Genomic DNA, 5499 nt, shown 5'->3' with positions numbered 1-5499 from the left:
ACCACGATTCCACTTTCTGTCTCTTTGAGTTTGCCTTCTCTGGACATTTTGTATGAATGGAATCATATGATATGTGGCCTTTTGTGACTGGCTTCTTTCACTTAGCATAATACTCTCCAGGTTCATCTGTGTCTCAGCATGTGGCCGAACTTCGTTCCTGTTTATTGCTGAATACTATGCCAGTATCGCACATTTTGTTTATCCACCGACCAGCTGTTGGAAATTTGGGTTGTTTCCACATTTTGGCTCTTGCGAATAATGCTGATACAAATATTTATGTTCAAGTATTTGTGTGGGCATATGTTTTTATTTATCTTGGGTAGATAGCCTTGATATCTTGGGTAGACAGCTCCAGTTTTCTGAAGGAGGGAGACTGACTTTTACTTTTTTTCCCCTAAGGGTCACTGGTTATTAGGTGGTAGATGAGGACTGGAACCCAGGTTGTAAATCACTGAGATTTTCTTTTTTTTTTTTTTAATTTTTTTTTCAACGTTTTTTATTTATTTTTGGGACAGAGAGAGACAGAGCATGAACGGGGGAGGGGCAGAGAGAGAGGGAGACACAGAATCGGAAACAGGCTCCAGGCTCTGAGCCATCAGCCCAGAGCCCGACACGGGGCTCGAACTCACTGACCGCGAGATCGTGACCTGGCTGAAGTCGGACGCTCAACCGACTGCGCCACCCAGGCGCCCCGCGAGATTTTCAATGGTCAGTCCTAGTTGCCACCCTACAGGGCCTGAGAAAAGGGCTTCACACAGCGAAGCTGGAGCTTGAAGGCAAAGAGATGCGGTAAAAATGAGCTAGTCCCATAGTGCCAGAGCCTGGACCATATCCCCGCTCTGCAATTAGATGAGCCCCAGGAGCACCAGAAATATTAACAAGACAAATTATCCCTTCACGGTTAAAAACTGCATTCTCCCACTGGAGGATATGGAGAATAATTAGCCAGAACCTGGGACACTGACTTGTCATCGACAGGAGACCGGTGCGAATGAAGCACCGAGTTGCGAGGCTACTCTAGGTCTGAGATCAGCCTCGCCCACCTGGCCGCTCAGAGCTGGCCCTCGTGGGTGCGGGCACTGCCCTGCTGGGCCTGTCATGCTGGCACCTGGAGCGGGATGTGAAAGCCTCTTTCAGAAAGGCAGGTTGAGAGATGAGGGAAAGGGAAACAAGATGACCTACCATTCTGCAATGGCCTTTGAGTTGGCCTCCTCACACCCCTCTCGAATCCCTCTTCTGGTCTATTCTGTGAGGTGGAGAGTGATCTTCCCAAACACACATCTGATCGCTCACTCTGCTTGAAAATTCTCACAGCTCCCTACTGCCCTCAGCATTGTTAATTCAACCACATCTCCTTGCCCTCCAGGGCAGTTCTTGTCTGCAGGGACCCCCACCATGAGCATCTAGGACCAGACAGTGAGATGCAGGCGGGGGCTGGTAAATGCTCCATTTCATACAACCCTGTTATGTTTTCTCAAGGGTGCCGAAAGCAGGGAAAACCAGATACCATGTTGAGAATTGCATTTTAAATTTCTGCGCCCCCCCACCCCCGCCCTTAAAGTAATCTAAGATGTCTGAAATATATACCATGGCACTTTAGGCCCTCATGGTTTGTAAAGACACGTTTTAGTTCCTGAATATGGCAGGTGACCCATACTTCCCCTTGCCAGCAATGCTCCACTCAGAACTCTTCACCATGTCTGGCAGCACTTGCCACGTGTGGCATAAGTGTGTGCCTCCCTCCCTTGACTCTAAGCACAGTAACAGTGGGGCAGGGGCACTGCACCCTGTAGGAACCACAGGACCTTAGCATAGTCCTGGGCACACAAAAGAAAGACTTCAGTGTAGACTTGGGCTTTGTACAAGCAAGGACTGTCAGTAATAGAGATTAGGGCTAGAGCAGGGAGATCTGCTTATTGCAAAAAGAACGAAACAGAGACCCAGGTATCTCCCCTGTAAGGCAATGTCTGGAAATTTCAGTTGAGAGCTAGAAACCACTGCCTGGAGATTGACCTTTGCCACTGGCCTAACAATTTCCTTTGTAAAAAGACACAGACTTTTTTTTTTTTTTTAAACATGGTTACTGTTTAATTGGCAGCATTGTTTTCCTTCTTACTGGTACACAGAATAGTGGGGCAACTTGAAACCAATTGGTGCAGTGAAATACGGTCTATTTTCTTAAAAAGTTTTTAAAATGTTTATTTTTGAGAGAGAGAGAGAGTTCAAGTGGAGGAGTGGCAGAGAGAGAGGGAGACAGAATCTGAAGCAGGCTCCAGGCTTTGAGCTGTCAGCACAGAGCCCAATGTGGGGCTTGAACTCACAAACTGTGAGATCATGACTTGAGCTGGTCAGAGGATTAACCGACCAAGTCACCCAGGTGCCCCAAAAGAAACAGGCTTCTAATGCTATGTAGCAATAATCACACATAGGGAAAATCCCAGAGCCTCAGTTTTAACAGACTAAAGTTAACAAAAGGGATTATGGTTCAGCAGGAATGCAATTATTATATAAGACTGAATGCCGTGTGTCAAGTATATTTTTAAATACTTGATATGTATCAATTCAATCCTTAAAACAACCCAATGAGGTAGGTTCTCATCATTTCCAGTGTTATAGACAAGTGTGATTTGTCCAAAGTTATACAGCTAGTATATGGCAGAACTTGAATTTAAATATCTAAGCAGTCAAGTTTCAGAGTCTGTGCACCGACTGATCATCAGTTGAGAACTGGGATCTCATCAAGGTTCCTGCACCAGCAGAAAACTTACCCGCAGTTGTTCCTGCTGGATGAGGATAGGGTACGAACTCAACCTCTCCGCATCCGTGCCAGTGTGGATCTCCCGCCTTAACGCCGGGTCTCCCCAAGTGCCCTCTGGGCGGCCCTCACCAGATATTTCACTCTTCCTCTGAAAACGTTGTACACGTGTTCCCACCTTTCCACCTTGCCATTTGCCGGGCCTGGCAAAACTGTAAATGTTGCCTTCTTTCACCTTCCCTCCTGATCCAGGCATAAATAGCCATCCCTCACCCACATTCCCGTGATGATGGGCAAGCTGCACATGCCTCTGCCACCGGACACTCTGCACATCTCCCTAAAGTGAAGGTTCCCTAGAATGAAGGCTCCCTAAAGTGACCTCTGCCCCTCTCAGTAGACTACAGGCTTCCTCAGGGCAAGGATCCTTTCTGCTCTGGACACCAGCCTCATCTGGCAGAGAAATTCAACCAAACCCGTCTAACAATATCACAGAAAAGTGATTTATATCTTGTCTAAGGCTGGCAAATAATAATTGAAGGGAAAATCCCAGTAGAGGATATGCTTTTGAGATACACACTTGCTATCTCTCGACCCCATGGAATTTGCCCCCCAAATCCTCCTGTCTCTCTCTGAATGCTCATAGAGAGCCCAGCTGTGGTTTGATCTTGTCTCTTGCCTCACAGCCTCTCCCCTTCTGGATCTTCTCTACCTCAGGCCAGCAATGCCCTGCCACCTCTCCCTGGTGTCACCACTTGCTGCTGGGACCATTATTTCCCCTGCCTTGTGATGTTGCTTGAATCATGGCCATGGACTGGCTTCCTCATTAGTGTCTCGAACTCGTTCTCTGAGTTGTTTTCTTGGGTCAACCAGACTGCAAGTTTCTTAAGAACAGCAGAACTCACTTAAATGAACAGCTATCTTAAGTAATAATGACCCGAAGAAGGTATTACTGTGTTTCAGCAAACCTTAGATGCAGTATGAAACACATCTGACTTCTGAGAAGTTAGTATGTGGGAAAATGTGTCTTAGATGAAATATGGTGTTATTTCTATCCTACTGATGCACAATAAGTGAGATATAACACTTTTCCACACCCACTAGCTGGCTTGCTGTGCTTTGAGCACACCAGGCACGCTCTGCTTCTGTGTTTTGGCTCTTGCTGTCCTTTTATCTGGAATGTTCTCCCTGTGAGGCTTATTCCCTCACCACCTTCACTCTTTGCTTAAATATCACTTTCTCAGTGAGGCCTTCCTTCACCCTATTTAACACTGCAATACTCCCTTCCTGTTTTTCATTCTTTTTTTTTTTTTTTTTTTTTAGTTTTTTTTTGAGAGACAGAGAGGATGAGAGCACAAGCAGGGGGAGGGGCAGAGAGAGAGAGAGAGAGAGAGAGAGAGACAGGGAGACACAGAATCCAGCTCAGACTCCAGGTTCTGAGCTGTCAGTGCAGAGCTGGTCCTAGGGCTTGAACCCACCAACCGTGAACCGTGAGATCATGACCTGAGCTGAAGTTGGATTATCAGACTGAGCCACCCAGGCGCCCCTGTTTTTCATTCTTTTATACTGATTTTTCTCCATAGCATCTATCACTTACTTGCTTATTGACAGTTACTTTCACTAGAATGTCATAGGAGGGCGGAGATTTTGTTTGTGGCTGTTGCCCTCAGTGTCTAGAACAGTGCCTGACACTCAACAGGCAGTCAGTAAGTATTGTCGAATGCATAGAGTTTGAGCTTCATGAGGTCAGGGACGTGTGTTTTTTGCTCACCACTTACATCCCCAGCGCCTAACACAGTAGCTGGCAGGCAGTGGCCTCTGAATAAATATTTATTGGCTGAGGGACGTATGAAGCACCGATGAAAGAGGTAATTTGCTTAAGGTCATCTAGCTCGGCAAGGGGAAAAGCAAGGAGGCCAATTCAGCTGACTCGGACGCCTTTTGTTCCGCTGGATAGTGACTGCAGGAAGGCTTTTATGGGAAGACGTTCCGCTATGTGCACTGCTTTGCACGTAGTATGGCTGCAATAAATATTTATACTATGTTTTAGTCCAGCGTGTTATTGCAACTAGGCCATAGTCGCTTCAGGTCCTCGGGGGTAAACGGGGCATGCAGGTGTCTGCCGCCCCCTCAGAGAACTAGTGAACAAACAGCACAAAGCGCGCCCACCTATCTGCAAAGGGCTTTCCAAATTCAGGCTGAGGAGCTTACTGGCCTCTTCAGTACGTTGACCATGACCATCTACCCTCTTTTTGGGGCCAGACGACCCCTCCTGGCGATCTCCCCTCCTCTAGACGGGAGACTGGCAGGGAAAGGAGGGAGAAGAGAAGGAAGTCTTCCGCCGCCTCCACACCCACGTCTGGACCTCGGCGCGCGGGAACGGCCGCGAGGGGTCCCTCTTCGGGCCCGGGCCAGCGGGGTGCGCGGGAGCGGGGGGCGCGCGGTGGCTCCGCGCGGGGATGCGCGCGCGCGCCTGCCTCGCCTCCCTCGCCCGCTCCGGTAGCTACGTGGTTTCTTTGTCAATGAGGCGCCGCTCTGAGCTGCAGTAACACTCTCGGCCCGGGAGCCGGGGCCGGAGCTGGAACCCAAGCCGGAGCCAGCGCGGGGAGCGGGGCGGAGAGGCAGCAGCCGGCGGCGGGAGGGAGGGTCCCGAGCGCGCCCCGCGGCCGCCAGTGCCCGCTCCTCGCAGCCTCGCCCCCTCATCCCGCGGGAGCCGGCCCCGGGGGTGGGGGCCCCGGGCGGCGCCC

This window comes from Herpailurus yagouaroundi, unplaced genomic scaffold, assembly GCF_014898765.1.
Source record: "Herpailurus yagouaroundi ecotype Mexico unplaced genomic scaffold, PumYag 187, whole genome shotgun sequence".
NCBI lineage: Eukaryota > Metazoa > Chordata > Mammalia > Carnivora > Felidae > Herpailurus > Herpailurus yagouaroundi.
The sequence above is the reverse complement of the archived record's forward strand: the minus strand, read 5'-3'. Positions refer to the sequence as shown.